Source organism: Perna viridis, chromosome 3 (assembly GCF_037379345.1).
Source record: "Perna viridis isolate PV_CMFRI_1.1 ecotype Kerala chromosome 3, ASM3737934v1, whole genome shotgun sequence".
Lineage (NCBI taxonomy): Eukaryota > Metazoa > Mollusca > Bivalvia > Mytilida > Mytilidae > Perna > Perna viridis.
The window spans coordinates 34,678,666-34,697,420 of record NC_142447.1 but is presented as its reverse complement, the minus strand read 5'-3'; the positions used below and the strand labels follow the sequence as shown (position 1 = coordinate 34,697,420).

Sequence of the window (18,755 nt, the reverse complement as noted above, 5' to 3'; positions counted from 1 at the left end):
ACCATAACATTCATGACTTCAATGTGAATGAATAGAAAACTGCAGCATGCCAAAACTTCAAAATACACTTGTGAATTTTGTATTCAATGTTCAACCTGTTGTGGTTAGAATCCATGATGCTTATCCATCTACATACATTAACCTATTCTAAATTTCAATTTATGATAATATTTAGCATCCTCTTGATGTAATCATATAACTATCATTTTGACAAGTATAAAAAGAATTTTATTTTTTTTACTTTGATTGAATATACCTCAAAGTGATTAATGTACTATATAGACAAAACCATACCACTTTATTACTTTAACTGGAATAGTGTTGGAAATATCAACGAAGTGTTCTTATAGAAGGTAGCTTTACAATTATGTAATTACAAAGACTCCAACCAAAAAAAAAAACAAACAAAAACATTATACATTAATCAAAAGCCTTCAATTCAATTTTACATTCTATTTACACCTAAAGAAATAAGCTTTTTGTTGTAGTCATGAATCTTAGAATAAATTGAGAATTTCAGTTATTTTTCCCATGTAAAAATTTGTCAAGAGAGATTTACAAGTTATAGCCGTTACTGTACTGTGTTTGAGGTGGATTTGATATGGAATACTTCACAGTCCTTATTTCTACTTATATTTTTATCACTATACAAACAAGGGAAAAAGTAACCCAATTCTAAGCATGTTTGGAACTATTAATCCCCTCATACAATTTATCACTATCCATGAACTGTAACAATTGAATTATCACACTGTTGTAGATATTGTCAGAACCAACTGTATGAATCAATAGCTGACCAGACCAGGTGGGGCATTATCTAACATGTATAGATACTTATCTAATTAACTCACCATTGAAGGAGTAAATCATCACACACTACATGTAGCAACCAGTAATAAATCTAGTGTAAGGTTACTTTAAGTTTACTTGTGTAGGGTAATCAAGAGAACCAAGGTTATAGCCCGTAATCAAAAAAATGTAATCCAGGGACAAAGACCAGACATGGAAAACAGACATACACAACAAAGAACATAAAGTAACTAAAATCATACATACAAAGTAACAAAAGCAACTGAGCAACTTGGACTCCACTAAAAACTGGGAGCATGGACCAGGTGCACCGGTAGGGTAAGGTATCCCAACAAACACTTCATAATGTGGATACAAAGAAAGTATTCAATAAAAAAGTTGAAAGAATTGTCTTGATTATTTATAAGTGTAGTTTAATTACCCCAGTACTAAAAATTGATATTCTTTCACTTGCTTTAAAGAGAGTAGTGCTCTAGGACTCCTTTCTACCAGCAACAAATTTATTTAGTAGAATATTGTGCCTTGACCTATGACCTACTGACCCCACAGCAATAGGTGCTCCTTATTACTTAAACCTTTAAAATGTAAAAAAATTGTTGATATCCATGGAGAAATACAGAAGTTATGAATAGGAAATAAATTTTTGACCTTGACCCCAGACTTACTGACCTAAGATTAGAAGGTGTCTTCCTAATACCTAAAACCATCATCTGAATAAAATTCCAGTAATTTATGAAGGCTGACAAAAATTATGCCTGGTAAAACAAATTTCTGAAGGATGGAAGAATGGTTAGTATGCTGAATTATATAGTCTTTAGCTGTTATGCAGGACAAGAGACAAATTATGTGTTTTTAAAAGAGTGATCAAGAGAACAAAGATTCTAGCAGAAAATTGCGAAGTGACAGTAAGAAACTGTTCCAAGCAACTGTGACTATTGTGTAGATGGTTTGAAAAATGTAACAAAAACATGTCAACATTTCTACTCCACAAAATGACAAAGTTGCAGTAAAGCCAAAAGTAGGGAGAGAGTGTAGTAAGTGATGATATAACAGGTGGTAGATTGTAGACTAATTATTCTCTGTCTGTGTACATCTTTCCACCTAACAAGATTTATAGGTTTTCAATGGGTTACTAAAGACTCCTGCCTAATTATCCACTTACTATTTATCATTACAGAACAGATTCATACAATTATTTACAATGATGAAACAAATTTGTCTAGATGAGTTTTTGGGATGCTTTTTTTAAATAAACTTGGCAACCAAAGCGACCTGCTCTGCTTTGAAGTTTTTTTTTCAAATAAACTTTGTTGTATCAAAAGCATATAACCCTAGCTCTACTATAAGTGTTTTGAATTAAACCTGCAAAGCCTGGCTTTCTTATTACTGTCAATTGAGCAATGCTTACTTAAAATTAAAAAAAATCAATATTAGCATTAAATGGTTCTGCTATATCCTAATTCATGGCTTATTCAATAGCACATCTCTGGTGGAATAAAATTGCTATACTTCTATTCAAAGAACAATGCAACATCAAAACTTGACTCTAAGGGGAGTAAAAAATCATGTCAGAAAATGTTAAAAAAGTTGCTGAAGAAAAACTGGCCTGAAAAAATGGAATTCAAGTAACATATCAAAATGAAAATAATTCTAAATTAATGTACTGACAAAAAATTCTCAGAAATAGAAATTTCCAACAGCTGAAAAAAAGTTCTGGAATTCACCCCACCTTAAATCTGATAAAGGTGCAAAACCTTAAAGTTATAATAGAAATAAATGCAAAAATTTTTTTCTGGATAATTTAAGGTTAGTACAAAAACACATCTGCCTAATAGTCTCAATAAAAACTTCGAGATTGAATCATGATGATCTAATTTGTGTTTACAATTTGTCTTCTGGAGGGCAAATGTAACACCTTAAAAAACATGAATCAAGTCTAACACATCATTTATCTGATGCCTTTCACCTGCCTTTGTATGAATATCTACAGATCTATCATTTTATATTTATAGCAGTCTCTTCAAAGAGGGGAAGTCAGAAATGGTCTATTCTTCCAGGCTGAAAGTGAAGATTGTGTGATTTTAATGGGCTTTTTATGACATTGTGGGTTATTACCATGTAAAAACAGAAGAGGGGCAATTCCATGGAGCCAGTCAAACACCATAACAAAAATATTAGGGATTTAAAAAATCCTCCTGATGTCTCCTAAAGATTTCTGATGTTTTATATTTTCACTATTGGGCTAGCTCTGAAAGACCATGATATACAGTCTTTAATAGTGTTCACACCACAGCCTAGCTAGCAGTACACATATTCACAATACAAACTTCAACCAGACTAAGGACTACTTATGTTAAATGGTTTCCTGACCTGCAAATGTCATGAAAGCACAAGTTCATGAGAAATTATACAAAATAACTTAAAATTTGAAAAAAAAATGCTTTTTAACTTTATTTTCTAATGTATCTTGCACTTGACAAGGGTAAAAACACTACCAACTACAGCAGACAGAAGCTGAAAAATCTTATCTCTGACATCATTTGTTGAGTTGCTTTTTTACTTCATGTAAAGTTTCTATTTATTTTCAAGCAAAACATAAACTGACCTCTGGTGAAATCTGACAGGCTTTTAACATTTAAACAAAACCTGGTTAATTTTGACAGCTGATTTAAAAATATTGGTCATATCATACTACACTGTATTTCTTATAACTGAAGTACATATATTTATAGTGTCAGAATATATAATTGTGGACTTACCATTTATATTTAAACCGACATAAGTTAAAAAGTTCAATTCTAATTCCTTCAAACAATAAGGTTAAAAAGTCTATTCTTGTCGAGACGCAGAACTTTACCATTATTTTTATTACTATCAAAAGAAAATAATATTTGTTAATATCAATTATATCTGCACCTAAAGTGGTAAGAACTTGTAGTCTTCTCGTCTCCTTTACAGGAAGAACTGGCTGGAGTTTGGAGAGGGGGCTAATAATATGGGTCAATACTAACCTCTCCTTATATTTCAGTTCCTTTTCAATTTCGATCATGACTTTTTTAACGATACATGCATCTTTCATCCCTCTATCCATTCTCCTTATATTTACAACATATTGAAGTTTTATTTCATATTACAATCATTTTAAATAAATTTCTAGCTTAACAAGTTTGTTCAAGCTTTCCCTAAAACCGTTTCATATATACTTACTTAAATTTATTTCTAAAATTGCATTTAAGTTTTGTTTTATGACTTCATATGATGCAAGACATTTGTTTTTTTCTCCTTAATTGGCTATGAAAATTTGATAACTCCATCTTGTTTCATTAGTCTCTTTCAGACCCCCAGCTATGTACCAATTAAAGAAAACCATAAGACAAGCTCAAATTAAGTCTACAATGATTCAGAGAACACCTACACAATATATGGATGATTTGTAAGTTTTAGGTGTGATGTCAATTATTCTATTGTGTTATGTGAAGTGCATATTCATCCTGCATTAAAGGATTTACAAACAATTCAAGTACATGTATAATACTTTCAAGTGTCAGTAAAGTACCGTTATCTGTTTGTACATCTGTATGAATTGTTCGGAATCCTAGTAGATTTTGAATTTTCCCTGTGTAATGCCTGCCTCCCTTGTAAGTAGGCTAAGAGACAGGTGTGTTGTCTACATACATCTTAAAAGCTTGTCGGTAATAAGGGTGTCAGAAGATTACACAAACATAAAATATCTATACAATGTATTTTCTTTTTCTTAACTTAAACATTGCAGAATGTGTTAATCTTGTCATGATATCATATGTTTTGATCTTAATCAGATAAATCAAATTTTACTGAAATTGTAATAAAATTTTAAATCTATTGAGAATAGCCAGGAGAGTTGCATTTAATCACCTCACTGCAAAACATGCACTGCTCAGACCTTTGTTGTTAAACGAGAACATTAAAGTTCAAAATCATTGCAGTAATTGACTTACAGAAATAGCTCCAGGCACCTTAAAATTTCTTTCTTCTTCCTTTTTAATAACAATTATAATTCATATTAAAACAGAAGTCAACTAAAATGACCCTTAACTGTACTAAATGTTAATTAATCATAATAGTCCATATTTCTAAATGTGTGGGTGGTCACAGTAGGTAATAATTGTTAACAAGAAATTGGACATGTTGAAAAATGAAGGCTATCATGAGTTGAGCATTTTTACCTGTTATTCTGTAATGATACCATCCATCATGATTGAACTCTCAAGCATGTACTATAATCTGGTTATTTGTTCTCCCTCTGAAACAAAGAACATATCCAATTCATACCTTCAATAATTACCTCTCAGGTATGCAAGGTGTTATATAGGAACATTTGTTAGCTCTTTTTTGTTAAAGAAAAACAATTGCCTTGTATAATACTGTTGCCAAGTTTAGCTGTAATCTGACACATACAAGAAGAGAATTATTAGTTTATTAACTCCTAATAAATGTTACTGCCAATTCTTTGTCAGCTGCAATTTGTTTCAATAAATATATGCAGAAAAAAAATATCTAAGTCATAAAAGGCACATCTGGACGACAATATCAAAGAGAAGAGTGACCTCCCTTTGCTTAGCCTTGTTACATACAATTTGGAATTAAAAGAACAAATTAAATAAACTGAACAGTTACTATTTTATAAATAAATGAAAGTATTTTAAATTTTATAATTTAAATAACAAGATTTCTCCACTGTGATCTAAATAAGGAAAATGAAAATCAATTAAGACATAGTAAGCTTGGGTGACAGAACTAAGTAGGTGATTGAAGGAACAAAATGATTCACAAATACTGAGATCTAAAAAGGTCTTTCAATGTAATGATATCCAAGTCATCAAACTGCGAGAAATACATTTAACAATAACAATTTATAGAGCACTTAATAGTTTTATCTTTTTCGTAATGACTGAAATATCTTCAAAATTTCATATATTTTAGTAGTGAATAGTTATATTGTGTAAAAACTTTATAAATCTATTTCGTGCTTTTGTCCCTCCCATTGGTTTATATTTTATTTATTTGATGCCAAAAATACTTTCCTTATAGTTAAATAAAAGATGGAATTTAACATCCTTATGGCATACTTAATCCACTTATAAATTCTACTAACTGGCTTATTGTATAGCTATGAAGGTTTCATGCCATAAACAGATTATAATTCTATGCACAGTATTATCTGCAATTTAAGGTGCAAAAACGCCTTTTATTCTCTGTCAGGAGTTTAACCCTTCAAACTGTGTGGTAACAGAATGCTGAACTGAATACCCATACATCCTAAAATCCTATGCAAGCCATTAACAAAGACCTGCCAAACGTGTATAACAATAACTGTAGGATGTCATAAGCTATAACTGTTAATGTATCAATTTTCACAGTGTACTGATTTTTTGCTTTTTTTGGCAATGGAGAGATAAGTGCAATAAATAGTACCTGCAAAATTGATTTTAAACACTTTGGAAGCCCTTAGCATTTTATAAAGTCTTGAAAATTGATTGATTGATTGATTGTTGGGGTTTAACGCCCGAGCAGCAATATTTCAGCTATATTCAGGCGATCTTGAAAATTGATACCAGGGAATATGTTCACCCTGACAGAATTGATACCAGGGAACATGTTCACCCGACAGAATTGAGAAAATTAGCAACCGCCAAAAATAAATAAGTTCACAGTATTTTATGTGGAAGGTGAACTGAAGGAGGGAAGATATAATAGTGTTCTCCTTTTGCTCGATAATACAAGTACTCAATGCAAAAAAATATTTCACTAGTTCTATATTAAAGTTTCTAACCTGTGAATTTGAGGGCTGGAGCAAGAACCTACAAATCTACATATTGTGAACACATAACTGGCAAACCTTTATCCATTTCCACCTAAATTTCATCATCTTACTCAAGTGGAATCATGAATCAAACATGCCATCTCAGTACTAAAACTGTATCACAATAAATATATCAACAAGAAAAAAAATTATGTTGACCAAGGGACAATCAGTTTAGCACCTATCTAGGTACAGGCTATAGTATAGACCCAGAGACCATCAGCATTTATCTAGGCACAGGCTATAGTACAGACCCAGGGACTATCAGTTTAGCATCTATCTAGGCACAGGCTATAGTATAGTCCCAGGGACCATCAGTTTAGCAGCTATCAAGGTACAGGCTATAGTATAGACCCAGGGACCATCAGTTTAGCATCTATCTAGGTACAGGCCATAGTATAGTCCCAGGGACCATCAGTTTAGCATCTATCAAGGTACAGGCTATAGTATAGACCCAGGGGCAATCAGTTTAGCATCTATCTAGGTACAGGCTATAGTATAGTCCCAGGGACCATCAGTTTATCATCTATCAAGGAGGTACAGGCTATAGTATAGACCCAGGGACAATCAGTTCAGCATCTATCTAGGTACAGGCAATAGTATAGACCCAGGGACCATCAGTTTAGCATCTATCTAGGTACAAGCTATAGTATAGTCCCAGGGACCATCAGTTTATCATCTATCAAGGAGGTACAGGCTAAAGTAGAGTCCCAGGGACCATCAGTTTAGCATCTATCAAGGTACAGGCTATAGTATAGACCCAGAGACCATCAGTTTAGCATCTATCTAGGTACAGGCTATAGTATAGTCCCAGATTCCATCAATTTAGCATCTATCAAGGTACAGGCTATAGTATAGTCCCAGGGACCATCAGTTTAGCATCTATCTAGGTACAAGCAATAATATAGACCCAGAGACCATCAGTTTAGCATCTATCTAGGTACAGGCCATAGTATAGTCCCAGGGACCATCAATTTAGCATCTATCAAGGTACAGGCTATAGTATAGACCCAGGGACCATCAGTTTAGCATCTATCTAGGTACAAGCTATAGTATAGACCCAGAGACCATCAGTTTAGTATCTATCTAGGTACAGGCTATAGTATAGTCCCAGGGACCATCAGTTTAGCATCTATCATGTACAGGCCATAGTATAGACCCAGGGACCATCAATGTAGCATCTATCTAAGTAGAGGCTATAGTATACTACTTATGGTAATGATGTAATGATTAAATGATTACTTTGTCAGATTTAGTATCACCTCCAACTGGAAATGTCACCACAATACAAGGAGGATTACAATATACTATTCATATACTATACATATTTAAGTGCTATATTTATGCTTGATTTATCATGAGTCCTTTATCCAATCCTTAATACTGTTTTAATACTGAATGAACTAATTTGAAAACAGGTACATACAAAGAAAAGTTATTCACATCATTCCAAAACCTGAGTTCCAAAATGGAAAATGATCAAATTCCTAACTCTTTAATAAATACTGCATTTTCTTTATCACCAGTCAAAACATAGAAGTAGATATGTAAAAACACAAATAGACAACCCTGAACAGTAGGCAATATTACAAACTTCACAAGTCTGCTCGTTGGACCACGCTTTAGTACTTGAAAGGGTACTAGTATCTGACACACTGTGATCATAAATAAATGGTCTTAATCTTAGCCAAATATAAATTATATCTGTTAACACATCAAGAAACATTTATAGAATAAGAATATGCTGAACATGTTTAGAAAAAGAAAACAAAAACAAAAAATAAAGCTCATTAATTTTTTATGATTTTGAAGTCCAATGTCAGAAAATTATTTTTTTTAAATTCAGACTTCCTCTTGTTGTATAATTCATAACAGCACACAGCTCAATATCTTTAGAAATATGAAATAAGGGTAAATGGTTATTCTGTATGCCTAAGTCTCATAACACTTAAAATATAACGATTTAGTTGAAAGTATTTCTAAAATAAATTGGTTTCAAGGGAAATAACTAATAATAACAATCTTCAAATCTGCATGAACCAATTTTGAAGTACTTAAAACTTCAGAAGATACTTCACTAAATTCAACTTTTCAATGGAAGAAAAAAATATAGTTAAACATACTATCATTTAAGACATGCACTCCTCAATACAAATGTATTTTAAATGTTTTCATTTTATTATTTTTTTCTCAGTAATCATGTGAACAGGCATTCTCTGAACTATGATCTTGATTCATCAGGCTAGTATGTCCTAGTTAATTTTGCCATAGCAATTTGTCTGGCCTGGATGTTTTGGTAGACTGGCTTGGCCTGAACATTTTTCTATTTTTTGTAAGTCTGTTGTTACTACTTTTTGTAAGTTAAGTTAACTGACTGCAGTGCCCACTAAACACAGTGATACTTACTGATAATATAGAACATGATGTTGCTTAAATTGGTTCTACAGGTGACACTAAGTTCAGACAAGTCAAAATAACAATTTTATGACCCATATTTTTGCAATAATACAAACCAGTGATTTGCATGAGAACTGACTGGTTTTAACACTTCTACAGTTTGTGCTTTTTCAGCACCATACACAAATGGCATTGTATGACTAATATATTTTGACACTTTAAATTCTAATGATATTTTGTTTCCCTAATAAAATGTAATAATGTTGACAAATTATAGTCATATTGAGAAACAATCACTTAACTTTGTTCAAGAAATGAGTGAAAAGGGGTTTCATTAAAAATGGCAGAAACCAATTCATGGCAAAAAATGTTTGGACCAAGCTAATATTAAGGCCAGTCCATGTTTTAGAATATGCTACATTAATGAAAAGTTACTTAAAACAGAGAAAATCATATATATCACTTGAATTTACTCAAAGGAAAGCAAACTGACAATTCAGTTGTATGTTACAAGAAAAGCTTTTCAACTCTGTTTCACTTTAAGATATAACGATCATTTGATTCAAAATGGTGAGCTTTAGACTTGTGAGAAAGGTGAGCTTCAGACTGGTGAGAAAGGTGAGCTTCTGACTTGTGAGAAAGGTGAGCTTCGGACTTGTGAGAAAGGTGAGCTTCAGACTTGTGAGAAAGGTGAGCTTCAGACTTGTGAGAAAGGTGCGCTTTGGACTTGTGAAAAAGGTGAGCTTTGGTTTGTGAGAAAGGTGAGCTCGAACTTGTGAGAAAGGTGAGCTTCAGACTTGTGAGAAAGGTGAGCTTCAGACTTGTGAGAAAGGTGCGCTTCGGACTTGTGAAAAAGGTGAGCTTCGGACTTGTGAGAAAGGTGAGCTTCGGACTTGTGAGAAAGTGTGATTTGTCTCCAAATAACCTTTTGACATCAATGAAACAATGTGATTTTTAATTGTGACGTCATTGATCTTAGAGTTGAAGGAGAATTCAGTACAAAAACAACCGGAATATATTTTATTTTCGCCCATGGCATCCACAAGTGTAAATACATCTATTTCAACTGGATAAATGGCAAAATAACATTTATAACAGAAACCAATGAAAAGTTTTTAAGTTACAAAAAATGGGCATTATGACCTAAAATAATAACTAAAGCTATTTTTTATTGAACTATATTAGCACAGTTTTAGACTTCTAACATAATGTGTATTTTGTTTCAGATATATCTACCGAGTAATACAAAAATTGATGAATATGACACGTACAAACTTTACTTCCAATAATATAGTTTTACCAGACCTATAATCCTTCACAACCAAATATGTAATAACACAACCCTACATTTTTTTAAAATTTCATATGGCGTACAAATTGTTATGATATTTCATTTATGGGTTAAAGCTTCAACATTTATCTTAACCAGAGACATAACCAACTAAAGGATGCATGGTACAATAGACAGAGAGACAGACAGACTGACAGACAGACAGAGAATAAAACACGCTCAAAAAATGTGCCAGGAAATTTAAACAGAAATAAAGGTGTGGCCTGCCTTGTCATGAACATGGGTTCTTCATTAGATATTTATATGTAGCATCGCAATGAAACTAAGATAGTAACTTACCAGAGCAGAATAATGGAATGAACTTTCCATCAATTTTGGATAATTGTCTAAATTAAGTTCCCAGGAAAATATTCCAGTCCACTGAATATGAGACTTGTACAAACAACTAGACACAATTTATTCTTCTCTTTGAAACCTATTGGTAATGGCCATTCAAGTAAACATGAAAATTGGTTTGGAGTTTGATGTCTTGTTTTATGTGGATTTGATAGAAGAATCATTTGAACTGGTCAATTGACCAAGCCAATAAATATGACATTACAGACCTGAGACAAATAACAGAAACAACTTTACTACCTTATAATAAGCTGACTGTATTGATGCATTCTTGGGAGACATAAACAATTTAAAACTCATTGGGAAATTTAATTGAAGCCTCTTTGTATCATCTGTGGTAAATTTCATTTCCATTTAATTTGTTATTTCCCTCTACAGGATCTATTTTTATATCTTAGTCCTAGATTTTTTAATGCTTTTTTTTAAGTTGATAGCATAAACTGAAGGTGACCTTGACCAGAGAACTTTTTAGAGGGAGGTTATCTTACAATTCGAAACTCTGATATCTCATTTTTTTATACAAATATTTAATCTACCTTGATACTAAGATTTAAAAATAAAATATGACAAATCAGACCAATTCTCTGTAAAATAGTGTAAATTCCAAAGATTACTATAATAGTACATACTAAAAAATATAAAACAGGAAAAGCAAGAAATCTGCGGGCCAACATCTATACTAGTGATACATCTGCCTCCTCTGTCTACCCCAGACTTGACTTTTTAAGAGCAACTCGGCGGATGTTTCTAGAAAAGCAGAGGATGCTTATCCTACCGGTGCATCTGGTCCATGCTCCCAGTTTTTAGTGGAGTCCGAGTTGCTCATTTGCTTTTTTTACTTTGTTTGTATGACTTTAGTTACTTTATGTTCTTTGTTGTGTATGTCTGTTTTCCATGTCTGGTTTGGTCCCTGGATTACATTCTTTTGATTACCGCTATATCCTTGGTTCCCTTGATTACTCTTAACTCTAGTACATGGTCAAAATATAAAGCAAGTATTCAAATAGCTTGTGCCAAATTATCTTATGTGGGTGTGACAAGTAGGTCCAGAGAAAACTGTTACTACAATGACAGACAGACTGACTGACAAGGCTATAACAGTACATCCCCTCCTTCAGAAATGAAAATATATAAATAACTGTAGACACAAAAGAATCAAAGTATGAAGGCATTTAACACCCAAGATTTTTTCTTCTTCAACTGTTGAAGACATTCATCTTTTGTCTCCAGTATGACCTGTTAATTATACATCCTTTCACTCTTCAGTCTTACAACTGCAAATGAAAACCAAATCTTTGCCAAATCTTAATACATTCACCTCATATACATATAAAATATTTTGGCTTTTGTTTCACTGTAATGAGACTGTAATTATGTTTTAGAAGAAAGTAAGTAATTTTAGAGATAATTAACTACTCACAAAGTCAAAATACTGTATAAAGAACAATACACAACACTGTTTATTCTAAAAGCTTAAACATGTGTGATATATGCTTCAATGAGAGTTGGAGTATAATAATATTGGTTTATAAGACTTAAGGATTTTACATCAGACAGACAGACAGACAGACAAGCTATGATAAACACATAACTAAATATCTAGAAACAAGTGATATATATTTATTAATGTGCATTATGTTCATTTCTTTTCTTAGTTGAAAGTCCTCAGAATCTACATTTTATCAGCAAAAGTTGAAATTACAATATTTGGGATTAACCTCTGGAAATTAATTTAACTTACTATAGTCGGTGGATCTGAATAGCATTGTAACATGAGGCAGTATGTCTCACATCAGGATTATAAAAAAAACTCCCTGATATCATATTTGTAAGATCTTGTCAATACAAGTATTTACAAAGGATGAAATGAAAGATTGATTTGTCAATACATTTCATACACTGTCAAGAAAATGACCAATCATTTGATTGATTCTAACCTCTATTAACTAGCTCTATCTGCTAGCTCATGAAACCAATAGATACTCAGACTGAAATCATCACCCTCAATGTCATGTCAAATTTTTCTTGAAAATTTAGGCATTATTGTTACGTTTTTGTACTGTGAAAAACGTGCCCAATTTCAAATTGCAATAATAAGAACTCACATTAAGGAATTCTGAACATTAAGGATGCTGTATTTTTCTTAGAATTACAATAAAATCTTATCACATTTTTCCACTAAAATGACAAAGTCACAATAATTTGTGCATACAATAATTTGATACAGGACTATCTGAATATTGAGGTACAGTAGAAGAACTCAAGAAAAATATCAGACAGTCAACATCAAAACACAAGATACCTGAGGAACATCAATATATAGCAAGTGTTTGATAATATTCTGTACTTGGAAGATATCATCTTCACAGGAGAATGCATTTGGAGATGATGAAAGAAAAAATTAAAAAACTTTAATTGTAAATCTAATCAGATGACTGATAAGTGTTCAGGTGCCATGTGGTAGGTGAGAACTTATGTAAAAGTTAATCAATGATTGTCATTCTGTGGTTAACCTCTCAATGAACAAGATAAATGATACAATTTTTGGTTTTATTTAATGTCTTGGGATACATGCTATTATAATCAATTCTATTGTGGATTTTATTCCTGGAGTAAATGTAGCAATAAGCCTGGTTTCTGCTCTGCTGCTTGGTTAGTGCATTTAAATATTAATGGCAGTTTTCTTTGTTTTGTACAACTCACCTCATATATTGAAATTCACTAAAACAGAATAAATGTTGTACATGATATAGAAAAGTAAAGTTCAATCGTTATCAAATTTCAAAAAACAAATATCCCTCTCAATCCTGTCACCTATCATCATTAATCACAACCTTGAAATTGATAAACTGTTCCCATCACACCACAGGTACCCCCAGAACTATCTACCACCCCTTATATCTAGAAAACTGTTCACCATCTCCGATGTCATACCTATACATCTAGATCAGCATGCACCAGACAGTAATAGGAATCGCCTCACCAGGAATTCTGACATAGATATTTACCCAGGGTATATTGATTGATGTGCATATGACATAAGCTGATCTTTCCAACCCATAAAATTTCACATTTTTGTCATCAGGACTGAGACTGTATGGATTAACAGATAGATACTATCAATGGGCTTTTGTCCTTATATTTATTACAGGAGATAAAATATTTTACCCATGAAAGTGCAGCTCTGTATCAAAATCATATCACCATATCCTTTCTTATGCATATCAAATAGGCTCAAATAATATCACCATAAATAAAAATATGCTTCCAGTTTTCTTTGTTATTTATAATTCTTACATTAAGACAGTTGATGTGAAGTAAATTGTATAAAAAAAACATGTTTCTAAATTGACCTACTTCAACCTACAATGTATTTTGAGTTTTTACTCCAATTTACAAAATATTTGCTTTCAACGTGTTAAACTACCAATCCTTAATAACTAAAACTGTCTTTAGAAACAAGCTGAAATTTTATAATTTAATACATATTGTCATGTCTTCACTTCTCTTTCATCTTTAATATCATAATACATTATCTCTTTCCACAAAATCTTTGATTGTCTCTTGATTAAAGTTATTTTAATTTTCATTGCCTATTATGAACAAAAATATCAGTACATACCCCAACCACATCAACCTGCTTGTCCCATAAAATTAAATGTTTTTATAAAAATCAAAGATGAAAATCAAGAGTTGACAAATGTCCTGCAGTGATTTCACTCCCATTTAACAATAGTCAGACACCTTTGGCGACAACTTTCATGACTAAAGCCAACAAGATCAATTCATGGAGTTCAAACATTCAATAACAGACCATAAACTGTGACAATCATAACCAGTGAGTGAAGAAAAACATGTCAAACTCCCTACCTACACCTTTGTCCAGAAATCTCTGCCTAGGGATCCTTTGATGCAAATCTTCATAACTTGTCTTGTATCAAACAATTTTAATTCTTTCTTACTTATGCTTGATTAACTAAATTAATTTTGTCTAAAAAGACAACCTCTGACCATTTAGCACCTTTCTGTTTGGCTGATCATGATCCTATTGTCATAGTTTTGATACCAGCAAATCATTCATATTGCAAGCCAGTAAGTTAATCAGCCGGCAAGAATAATAACCTCAAATTTTCAGTGAATTGGTTTCATTGTCCAATTAACGATAGTAAATGACCATGAGATAAAGCACTCTTTTACAGATTTATAAGTGACAATGATATAGATACTGGTATAGATGGTGGCCATGCTTGTTTTTTTTTTCATTCACATTTATCAAATTAGGGAAACCTATTTAATAATTACATTTACTGAGCATTAATATCATTAAAATACACTTACCTCAATGGAAAAAAAGTTTTAGGACTGTTCCAGTAAAACACATGAGGGACAGCAGGAAGGTACTTTTATACATCAGTAGAACTTCAATACGGAACACCCTTTTATATGATGTTTCATAAGTCAATGAAACATTATATAGGCTACCCTCCCAAACAAGTGGACTACTTTAATTGATCACTGTGTATTGCCCATTTTCTATGTACATTTAAAAATAAAACAGAAATACGATATGATAAAAATGTGAAATGTAAGAATTTGATAATTCACTTTTGATGTTTCATCGTTGTGTAAAAGCGTTAACCGGTCAGTAATAATTTTTGGACATGAAGTGCTAGAGAGCTGCATATAAAATGTGCTATGGTCAACAGTTATACAGGCTGATGAAACATAAAAAATGAAACAGTCAATTCTTAAATATAGAATAGGCAAGTAATTACACTTGTTGGCTAATCAAATTGACCACCTTATGTTACACAGGTTATCAAGTAAAATTTAGTATATCAATAAAAATGTTGAAATTATTCTGTTTGATGAATATTTTTTTCTGTGGCATAAGCATATAGGAAAACACTTAAACTGACTGTGAACTGGGTTGATATTGGAATTTATCAACCCTCAAAATGATTTTTGTATTATAACTGTTTTGTCTAGAAAAAAACTACAGTAATGCTAACCTAGTTCAAAGCCAACAAATTTGTCCGGGTAATAACAGTACTATCTGTAGGACTATTCATAGATTTCAAAGTAAATTGGTATCAATTACAGTGCTATCCATAGGTATAATATAAAACTTGGTCCTTAGGACTTGGTAAACTGAAGTTCATTCAAGTTTTATTGCATCATTTTCTGGGAAGTTGATGTAACCCATTTGGCTACCACAGAATAAAGACAGTGCTTCACCAGCTCCAACTGAATGTTTTCTTCAAGTTGTAATACTTATTAACAAGATGATATTACCCCCACATGTAACCAGACCTTCCATGCTTGGCAGCCCTAACATTATTAACTTGTCATGGTAAGACTAAGTGGGTATGTAGAAATTACCATATGACAATTCACTCAAAATTGGGTATAAATGCAATTAACACTTAATTGAATTAAAAAATTTAAAGTAAAAATTAAATTGACAATTACGGCATGACAAATTGACAAGGTCATGTTACACCTGTCCTGATTGCTATCTACTTATATGGTGCCAGGTATGAGGGTAGATATGAGTAGGGTTTTCATGTTTAGTATAACAGTAGTCATGATTTCAAGCTAAAATTTCAGGAAGAAACTAGCTTTCAAAGAAGTCAACATAATTCTTTAAAAAATCAGACAAACAGTACCTTCAAAAGTAATTAAGCACTTGAATTATTTAAATGAATATATATATTAAGACTATTCATTCCTCTTTTAAATGGGGAGATAACTGACATACCTGATACACTTGAAGAATCACAACAGTAAAATCTTGACCTGGGATTGTGGCCAGCAACATTTTTCACTGTACAAATCTGTTGCTGTAAATAAAACAAAAGTGAAGAGTAAAGAATAAAATTTGGACAACAACCATAAATTCATGTATTACTCTGTTCATTTTATATCAAGAATTTTATTTTCCAGTGTGTTATTACAGAAAATAACCCTATGAAAGGAATGATAAAAATATTATATATTATGTCTTGGGTATTCAATCATATGATTCTTCACCATAATAAATAAATAAAAAAAAAAAATTTTGCAGTTGTATTAGATTTACAACTTATGCACAAAAAAATGAGAAAAAAAAACAATCAGCATGAACTTAGCATCAAACGTCCAAAAAAAAGCTCCAAATAATGGTTATCACTGAATAAACAAGGATTACATAGCACTATTCCTGTCAAATATTTGTGGTGAAAAAATTAGGTAGTATAAAACAAGCAATTTATTGTAAAGTTATCACTACATGTACCTAATACAGCTTATACAAAGGTAATGTTAGATATGCAAGTCATTATATTGTGCAATAATTAAAGGCCTACAACAATATATCTATCCAAAAGAGCCTCTCTGTATACAGATACTCTCTAATCAGTGTTCTACTAGTCAATTTGTCTATTTACCCAATACTAACAAAACAGCAATTAATGTAACTGATCAAAATAGAGTTATCCACCCCTGAATAGGTTTTTTTTGTCTTTAGGTGAAAGTTTTGACAGGTGTGTAAACCCAATATATCGACTCAGGAGGTGTCGGGGTAGAGACATAGAGCTGGTATAGTATATCTCCTGCCGAGTTGGATTGTTTATAGGGGGTCCAAAAACACAATGCTCAAATCAAAAACTATGTAACTTGCATTTCATTGTGCAGTTATCAATGTATTGATTTTCACACGAGGGACATAAAGAAACTGTAAATGAAATATTTTCTATTGTGATTGTCTTTTTGTATAGGCAGGGCATTGAGTGAAATATATCTGATAGGGGACAATTAAAAGTATTGCATTGCATTTAATAAATAAAATGATTTTAAATAGTTGGTATGTGTATTGGTACTGCTTCGTCATGATTCCAGTGCAAAAAAAAAGATTTGTTCTGCTCACCACAAAAATTACCTCAATTTTTATTATTTGTATAAGAGAAAGTCTACACGGCTATTTGTTAACTTAAAGTGAGTTTTGTATTAAAGTTAAAATTCAGTTTTTTCATAACAAAATCATTAGACCTTTCCTCATAACACAAGAATTCTCATAACTTTTCATTAGTTGTCACTAATTAACACATCAATGTTAGTAGACAGCCAAATTATTTTTCTAATACTAAAAATGATATACATACCGGTAAGTTCAATTGACAAAACTGTGAATCACTATCATGAAGCAGAAAATATCAAATTTTCAAGAATCTGGAGAAAAATGGAGAGATAATAGATTGTTTACTTCTTAGTCTTGCCAGATAATAATACAGAAGTAATCACAGAATGAATTAATTACAAAAATATTCTCAAAAGTGATGAAGAACACAATGATGTAACAGTGCTTGCCTTTAGCCACTAGCCCGATGACTACCAATTGACCGTCCTGTTTTCTCATTGTCTCAATAATGTTCAAAACAAAGATCTAATTTTTAATTGAAATCATTATTTATGGCAATAACATCTTCACCACTGAAGATAAAATCAAAGAGCAATGAAAAAAAAAAAATGTTAATTTCATGTAAAATATGGAGATTTACTTCATTGGTAAAACTGAATAAATTGTTTTTTTCTATATATTTATTTTTACATATACTAGATTTATGAAAAGTATAAAATTATGTTCAGCTCTAAAATTTAAATCTGATTCACCCAGTTATATTCAAAGTAATGAAAATAAACAGCCATCAAACTCATTTTTTATAACGATAATGAGAAACAATAAATTCAAATATTTCAAATTGAAATTCAGCAATAAAAATTGGGGATTAACGGAACATTTAATGATACCCCGCCATGTAATAGTGAAAAAAGGGAGACGACCAAACTAGAAAACTACAGTTTGGATTTTTGAACTTAACCTGAATTCTATGATACTACAGTGTCAGTCTCTATAAGAATCAGGCAGTGGATCAAACAAAGTATGAAAAAGCCCACCATTTTGAAAGTTCAATTTGACTTTTTGCACCATCAGAATCACAGAAAAAAGACCAAGATTTTCATACCATTTGTCCATTATGG

General features: G+C 31.9%; 1 long non-coding RNA gene across 1 annotated transcript; it reads left to right on the top strand.

Annotated features, from left to right (window-relative positions):
* Positions 1 to 262: 262 nt before the first annotated feature.
* Positions 263 to 3,647, top strand: LOC148622003 (uncharacterized). The gene is made up of 3 exons (XR_015920529.1): positions 263 to 353; positions 761 to 906; positions 2,823 to 3,647. It is a non-coding gene; the product is annotated as an uncharacterized LOC148622003 (long non-coding RNA).
* Positions 3,648 to 18,755: the final 15,108 nt, after the last annotated feature.